The 8,940-nt window shown below is 35.1% G+C and overlaps 1 protein-coding gene across 6 annotated transcripts in view; it reads right to left on the bottom strand.

Annotated features, from left to right (window-relative positions):
• CPEB2 (cytoplasmic polyadenylation element binding protein 2) overlaps positions 1-8,940 on the bottom strand; it is a 76,690-nt gene that overhangs the window by 20,535 nt on the left and 47,215 nt on the right. The gene's annotated exons all lie outside the window — the stretch shown is intronic.

The raw sequence follows: 8,940 nt of genomic DNA on the forward strand, positions 1-8,940 counted from the left end.
CAGGCACGTGCTACCACGCCCGGTTGATTTTTGATTTATTGTAGAGATGAGGTCTTGCTGCCCAGGCAGGTCTCGAACTCGTGGGCTCAGGCAATCCACTCATCTCAGCCTCCCAAAGGCGTGGGATTACAGGCTGAGCCACCGAGCCTGACTAAGAGACATTAAATCATTTCAACTTGTCAAGGACAGCAGCAAGAACCTGATGCATGAGGACAGTTAGACTGGATGTGTAATAGGAGAAACTTTTTAGAAACTGGAAAGAAAATGACACAGACCAAATAGAAAAGGGAACATAAAAAAACCACTCTTAAACTAAGAGTAAGTAAGCAAGCAAGTAAGGACAAAGGCAACAGAAACACTTGTATATAAGGTCTTGAACTAATGTATTACATGTGTGCCAATTACTTGAAAGGGTAGACAGGGCTCTGCACATGTACAAAATAGGACAAAGCATCCCCTGTGGGACTTAGGTCCCTATTTGAGACCACACTTCAGGAGTGCATCCTTGCAAGGGGCACATCTTATACAATCCTCTGAAGTAATCCTGATGCTAGATACTCTGTGGGGATCAAAAAATATAAAATGACCTACTATAATCTCCTGTTATCAAGGAATGTACATTTAGAAAGATAAGATCTATATATGCAGCTATAGTACCTATCTGCTAGAAAGCTTCAAAGTGGTCAGAGAAAATATGCTGAAGGAAAGGACAAGTATGGCTATTACAAGGGCAACTTCTTAAATCTCCAAGAGAAATTAGTTAGCATTTGTGGTAAAATGAGGAAGATAGCAGTGCTTTCTGAGGGCATTAGAGACAGAATATTTATAGCTAGAAATATTTATAAGAACATGGTTTTGGCTGGGCACAGTGGCTCAAGCCTGTAATCCCAGCACTTTGGGGGGCTGAGGTGAGAGGATTGCCTGAGCCCATGGGTTCGGGACCAACCTGGGCAACTTGGTGAGACCTCATCTTTACAATAAATCAAAAAATTAGTTGGGCGTGGTAGCATGTGCCTGTAGTTCCAGCTACTTGGAAGGCTGAGGCGGAAGGATCGTCTGAGCCCAGCAGGTTGATGCTGGGGTGGCCATGAGCATGCCACTGCACTCCAGCCTGGGCGATGAAGTGAGACTTGAACTCAAAAAAATAAAAAATTTTTTAAAAAAGAACATGGTTTGAAGCAAATTTTCCAAGAGAAAGGGGAAATATAAAAAAAAAAGGTAGAAAAAAATATATCTATTTAAAAAATAAGAACTAGCCAAAGTTGACTGAAAAATGTTGGAAACAAGGAGGATAAAAGCTGGAAAAGTCATTTGAGGCCAAACAGAATACTTAGCATTGAATGCCAGGCTAAGGAGGCATTTAATTTAGTAGTTGGTGGGAAAAAAACTGAATACAGTGACTCAACTAAGATGACAACTTTTGTACTTTAGGAAGACTAAGCAAATATGGATAAAGAGTGGGAAATGAGCAGATCAGAAGCTATGCAAAAAATTTACAAAAGATGGATGGTGGTAATAAGCAGACGGCAAATAAAAAGGAAAAAAAATTTAAAAAGAGGAATCTGAGGAATGTTTTAGAAAATAATACGAACAATTAACTGAATATAAGAACAGTGAAGGCCAGCACCTGGTACAAGAAAGGGAAATTCTTTAAGCTTTGGATACATAAAGTTTTATATGCTGATAGGATGCTCAGAAACGAATGCATAGTAGGAGGCTGGAAATGAAGTAGAGAAAAGAAATAAGCCATATTTCTGAAAAAATAATTTGAAGTCAGCCGGGCTCGGTGGCTCAGCCTGTAATCCCGCGCCTTTGGGAGGCTGAGGTGAGTGGATTGCCTGAGCCCATGGCTTCGAGACCCGCCTGGGCAACTTGGTGAGACCTCATCTCTACAATAAAATCAAAAAATAGCTGGGCGTGGTAGCGCGCGCCTATAGTTCCAGCTACTCAGAAGGCTGGGGCGGAAGGATCGCTGGCGCCCAGCAGGTCGAGGCTGTGGTGGCCGGGAGTGGCTACTGCACTCCAGTCTGGGTGACAGAGTGAGACTCCAACTCAAAAAAAAAAAAAAAAAAAAAAAAAAAAAAAATTGAAGTCAACTCCACAGAGGCAATAGTTTAAGGTTCTTTTTAATATCAGTGATAAAAACTCCAGAGAGAAATGATGAGGCCAGTTCCTTGTGAAACTTAAAGGAAGAATAGAACATTCAAGATACTAGAGAAAGAAGTGGTAAGAAAAGTAAGAGGGAAGTCAAATATTACTATGACAGAAGCACTAAGGAAAAATAACCAAAGGAAAATAAGAGCAATTAAGTAACAATAGGAAATATTAAGATAATGATTTTTTAAAACAACAGTTGTATTTGAGAACGAGCATGATCTTTGACGGTAGCAATTTCAGTAAAGTTGGGTTGCAGTCCAATTGCATGTAGTTAGAGTTCTGTAAAGGGCAGACATCAAATGAAGACCAGTTCTTAGAAATAAATTAGAGAAGGAAATAGAGAATACAAATGCTGACAGGTTGCTTTTCTTTCAAATTAAGTGAAGAATTTTTGTGGATAGGAGACAATACATATAATCCATAGCATGTATCTTAATACACAAAGTAATAAAAATGCAAAATAAAATGTCATTTATATTATCATCTTGAAAAATATGACACATGATGCAAGTGATATAAACAAAAACCATCGGAAATGTGACAGCTTGCATGGAAGGGGTTGTGGACAAGAAGGACTACATATCTGTGACAGTGAAAGAGCTAGCTAGATGCTAGATATAAAAATTTAAACATAAGACATAAAATTAGGAAGAAAAACCGTATTTGGTACAGAAAACAAAAATTATTCTGCAGATCAGAATACATTCTAAATAAGATGTTCTGAAGAATATCCATGTTCACTGAGTAACTTTGTGAATGCTACTAATTTAACTTTCCAACTACCTGTTACTGGAAATAGAAACTGATAAAAAAAAGTCAATATTTTCTGTGATCAAGGGAAAGGAAGCTCTTCAACATGAAACTACTTTTAGCTGATAAAACGTACTTCATTAAGATCCATCAAAAGTAAAATTAATTGTGAATAACTGGCCCAATTTTTAAGGTCAGACTTTAAGTGAATAATTCTATAATTTAAAAGGAATAAATAAAGAGAAACAGCATGCATACTAACTTGATTTTAAGGAAAAAAGTCACAAATTCAAATTATTTGCTTATATCAGACATGCCAATACTTTGGAAATTATTTCACTTTAAAGTGTCTTGCTGGGCGTGGTGGCTCATGCCTATAATCCCAGCACTTTGGGAGGTCAAGGCAAGAGGATTGCCAGAGCCCACGGTTTGAGACCAGCATGAGCAACTTGGTGAGACCTCGTCTCTATAAAAAATACAAAAAAAAAAAAAAAAAAATCAGCTAGGCATGGTTGCGCACACCTGTAGTTCCAGTTACTTGGAAGGCTGAGGAGAAAGGATCACCTGAGCCCAGCAGGTTGAGGCTGCTGCAGCCATGAGCATGCTACTGCATTCAAGCTTGGGCGACAGAGACTCTGACTCAAAAAAAAACCCCAAAACCAAACCAAACCAAAGGGTCCTAATACACATACAAACTTAGCAGTTCCTTAAATCCAATAAACAAAGTCTTTCTAATAGACTTTGAGTAACAATATAGATCAAAAATATTTAGGGCCTAAATAGAAATACCAAATGCAGTGACAGAAGAAATCACTATAAGCAATATCAAAAAGAAAGGTGACCCCAAAATGACTTAGACTTTTTGTTAACTTTAACAAAACACCAGGGTTGCTATAACTATATTTAAAAAAAAGTGTGTATAATCTATTAAACAAAGTTCAGTCGAACAAAGAATGTAATAAAAAGGTTAAGAACATTTCATACACTAGTCATACTAACAAGAATCTGTATTGCTGAAAAAGAGTGACTGCTTTCTTTAAAGCCATAAAAGCTATGGATTTAAACGCACACACTTAAAAGAGGGATTAACTGAATATACATCATCAATAAAAATACTGCTTTTTAGCTTGCCAATTAACCTTCCCTATATCTTAAATTAATATGCCTACCAAAGGAGAACTACTAAATCAGTTATTCTACCATTGTACAGTGTACTTTAAACATGATTTCTAAGAATGATTCATACATATGTTTTCAGGTTCTCATACCTCAAAGGAATAAAACTGAATGACAATCAAAATACAAAATAAATTCTGTGGGAAGAAGCAAAAGTCATACTTAAAGGAAAATTTATAGCTTTGAATGCATATTAGAAAAGAAGACATGCTTAAAACAAATCTTTTTTCAGTCACAAAATGCTAAAAATGAACAGAAAATAAAATACAAAGAGAGTAGGATGAAGAAAATAAAAAAAAACTAAAGTTAATGAAACAATAAGAAACAGAAACAAACATTAAAGTAAATCAATAAAGCCAAAAGTTGGTCCTTTGAAAATTTATAAAATCAAAACACCCCTTGGCAAAGTTTGTTAAGACAAAAGAAAAACTCAAATTACCAATACTAGGTATGAAGAAGAGAACATCAATCACCACAGAACTTACAAACACTAAAAGGCTAAGAACTTTACGCTAATAAATTCAACAACTAGAGGAAATAAATTCCTTGAAAAATGTAACCTTTTTGACACTGGCATAAAAATAATAAGATCTGAATAGTTCTATATCTGTTAAAGAAATTAAAATCATAGCTATAAAAGCAAATTACAAACAAAACAAAAAACAGCCTTCCAACAAAAAAAAGTTCAGGCCTAGATGATTTTACTAGTGAACAAACCAGGCTTTTGGTGAAGAAATAACAGAAATTTTATACAAATTCTTTCAGAGAAGAAAGAGGGAAACACTTTCTAACTTGTTTTATAACTCTAATATAACAACCTTACAAGAAAATTATATACCAATACTCCTAATGAACACAAATGCAAAAATCCTAAAGAATATATTGCCTGAGTGAATCTACAAACAGATAAAAATGAAAAATAAATCATGATTAAACGAGGTTCACCTCAGGAATGTAAGATTAATTTGTCATTTCAAAATCAATTATTCCAACTGTATCACATAAAAAGAACAAAATAGAAATACCATAAAATAATTTACATAGATGCAGGAAATACATCTGATAAAATTCAGTTATTCATGATTTTTGAAACTTTCAGAAATCTTCACAATCTGTTAAAGAGCATTAAAAACAAAACAGAGTAAAAGTCTTGAATGATAAACTATCGTTAATGATAAAAGCTTTCCCTCAGGAATTTGGAAGGATGTTCACTCTACTTCTACTCAGCACTATACTGGAGGTAGAACCAGGGCAAGAAGATGAGAAAAATAATTTAAATGTATATATTTAAATTTAATAAATATTATTTATTGATAAAAATTATTAATATTACCTTTCCCACATCTTATCAAAAAACACCAAATCCCTACAAATAAATTTAAAAAAAGATATGCGAGACTTCTATACTGAAAATAATAAAAATTTGCTGAAGGAAATGTTAACAACTGAAATAAATGAATACATATAAGAAAACATATAAGGTGTAAATTCTTTCCAAATTATCCAACCTATAGATTTAGTACAATCCATTTACATTCTCAGCACATTGTCCTGTAGAAATTCACATGAAAGTTCTAAAATTTATGGTAAATCAAAGTACTAAGAACAGTCAAGGAAAGCATACAGAATAACCCAACAAAGTTGGTGGATTTACATGACCAGGTTTCAAGATTTATTAGTTAACTACAGTTATTGAGCCTACAACACTGATGTCAGGATAAATGGTAGCGAAATGGAACATAGTAGAGTCTGTAGACAGACCTATACATATACAGTCACCTGATATTTTTCAAGGGTACCAGTGTAGTTCAATATGGAAAGGTAAATCTTTTCAACAAATGGATATTCGGTTGGAGTGGGGAAAAAAGAACTCTGATCCCCACACCTCGTATCATTTTAAAAAACAGATCCATGAAGAGTCATAGACTTAAGTGTAAAAGTTAAAACAACAATTTCTTCAGGACCTTGAAGTAGGTGATAATTTCTGGGGACAAAAAGACACTAATGGTGAAAAAAAACAAACAAAACCAATGGCACTTCCATCACAATTAAAAATTGTTATCTATCAAAGATATAGTTAATAAAGGGGAATGATTAGTAACACACCCATGAAGACAAACATTCTAATTAGACTTACAAAGCAAAAGATTTGTAAGGGTACTTTTACAAAAGAATATAATGTAATGAGTTATAAGCATATGAAAAGGAGCTTTAACATCATCCTTAGTCATCAAGAAAATGTAAATCGAACCATAGCAAGATACTAATTATACACCTATCATAATTGATAATTAAAAAGTCAACAACCCAAAGCTAGTCACATACTCTATTGTAGTATAAAATTAGAAAACTATCTGGTAAATTCCATGATATTCCATGAACCAGTAATTCTACTCTTAATTATACATCTAAGAGAAATGATAGCTCATGACCACACAAACAAAAAAGGTACACAAATCTTCATGGCAGCATAATTTGTAACAAGTCCCAAGTAGACAGCAATTGAAACATCTATCAATAGGGAAATGCAAAAAAACATAATGATATATTCATACGATAACATGCTATTCACCAGTAAGAAATAACTAATAAAAATTACTGGCAGTAATTTCCCTTCTATACAATTTCTGCATAAAGAAAGAATCATCTTATAATTCCTCCTTTGAGACTGATATTTGCAAATATCTAAAAGCAATAACTTATGGAATTTAATTTTTTTCTTTTAAAGGACGAGTTGAAGGGTTTAAAAACCAAAAGAGATTGGCTGGAGAGGAACTCTCATGGAGGCCGGCATTTTTTGTGTGCAGTATTGAGATTCATGATTTTAGTCTCACTGTATTGTCCAGGCTAGAATACAGAATTGAAGAAGGGGAGGGAAAGGGGGAGAGGGAGAAAAATCTACACCAATGAAGACAAACCAAAAGAAGAGTATGGGTCTATCCCAGACCCCTGGGAGGAGAGACACTGAGAAAACTGACTTTGGAATGCAAACAATGAAGAGCCCCCAGAATGACTGGTCTCAAACTACAAACCTAGATATCAAGACATTAATGGAGAGATTAAAAAGAATTGAGGAGACACAACAAGAAACTAGGAAGGAGCTGATATCTGAGATAACAGTAATAAAGAATACTGTGAATGAAATAAACAACAAACTGATAAGCATGGAAAGGAGAATAACCCAAGCAGAAGAAAGAATCTCAGAGCTTGAGGACCAAAATATAGAACTAACTGAAACTCTTAAAAACACAGAAAATAAGCTCAAAAAGACAGACAAAACCTTCAAGAGATGAGTGATTACTTCAAGAAACCGAACCTAAGAGTAATTGGCTTTCCTGAGGCAGAAAGAGAGGCAGAGACCACACTGGAATAAACTTTCCATGAGATCATTCAAGAAAACTTCCCTTACCTAATCAGTGATGCAAAAATTCAAACACAAGAGATTCAGAGAACCCCTGCAAGACAACAAATGAGAAGACCAACTCCTAGACACATAATAATTCACCCAAACAAAGTAGGCATAAAAGAAAAAATCCTAAAGGCAGCAAGAGAAAAAGGCCAGATCACCTACCATGGAAGACCAATCAGAATAGCAGCAGATTTATCTACAGAAACCCTGCAGGCTAGGAGAGCTTGGAGCCCTATCTTCAAAGTCCTAACAGATAAGCAATTTCAACCAAGAATAACCTACCCAGTCAAGCTAAGATTCATCAGCGAGGGAGAATTAAAATCTTTCCCAGATATCCAATCCCTAAGAACTTATGCTGCCACCAAACCATCTCTATATGAAACACTTAAGAAAGTACTAAACACAAAAGAAAGGAAAAAAGAACAACATTCTTCACAAGAGACAGGGAAAAGAATAAAATATATCAACCCCAAAACCAAAAGAAAGACAAAAAGAAAGAAAAAACCAAGTGGAAGAACAACAACTCAATAAGAACTCCATGAGAGGGACGAACTCTCACATTTCAATAATTACCCTGAATGTGAATGGACTAAATGCACCACTGAAAAGACATAGAATGGCAAAATGGATAAAATATCACCAGGCAACAATATACTGCCTTCAAGGGACCCATCTCACTAGAAAGGACATACAGGGACTCAAAGTAAGAGGATGGGAAACAAATTTTCAGGTGAATGGAACACAAAAGAAAGGAGGAGTCACCATCCTAATTTCAGACAAAATACCATTTAAGCTATCAAAAATTAAAAAGGATACAGAGGGCCACTACATAATGATAAAAGGTTCACTTCATTAACAAGAAATATCTATCCTAAACATATATGCACCCAACATGGGTGCACCAACATTCATAAAGTAACTTCTAGGAAAACTAAAGAAAGGCATTGACTCTAACACCATCATAACTGGGGAATTTAACACACCACTCACAACACTAGACAGATCATCAGGACAAAAAATCAGCAAGGAGATCCGGAACCTCAATGAGACTCTGGACCAAAGGGACTTAATTGATACCTACAGAACACTCTATCCAAAGATCACAGACTACACATTCTACTCATCACCGCATGGAACATATTCTAAGATCGATCACAGAATTGGACACAAATCAAGCATAAGCAAATTTAAAAGGACTGAAATTCTACCATGCACCTTCTCGGACCACAGTGGAATAAAAATAAACATTGACACCAACAAAGTCCCCCCAAAACGCACAAACACATGGACACTAAACAGCATGATGCTAAACAGCTCATGGGTCAATGATGCAATCAAAAAAGAAATCAAAATATACCTGAAACGAATGAAAATGAAGAAATATCTTACCAAAATCTCTGGGATGCCTTAAAAGCTGTAATAAGAGGGGAATGTATATCCCTACAAAC

Source organism: Carlito syrichta, unplaced genomic scaffold (genome assembly GCF_000164805.1).
Source record: "Carlito syrichta isolate Samal-C Ts95f unplaced genomic scaffold, Tarsius_syrichta-2.0.1 Scaffold309483, whole genome shotgun sequence".
Taxonomy (NCBI): domain Eukaryota; kingdom Metazoa; phylum Chordata; class Mammalia; order Primates; family Tarsiidae; genus Carlito; species Carlito syrichta.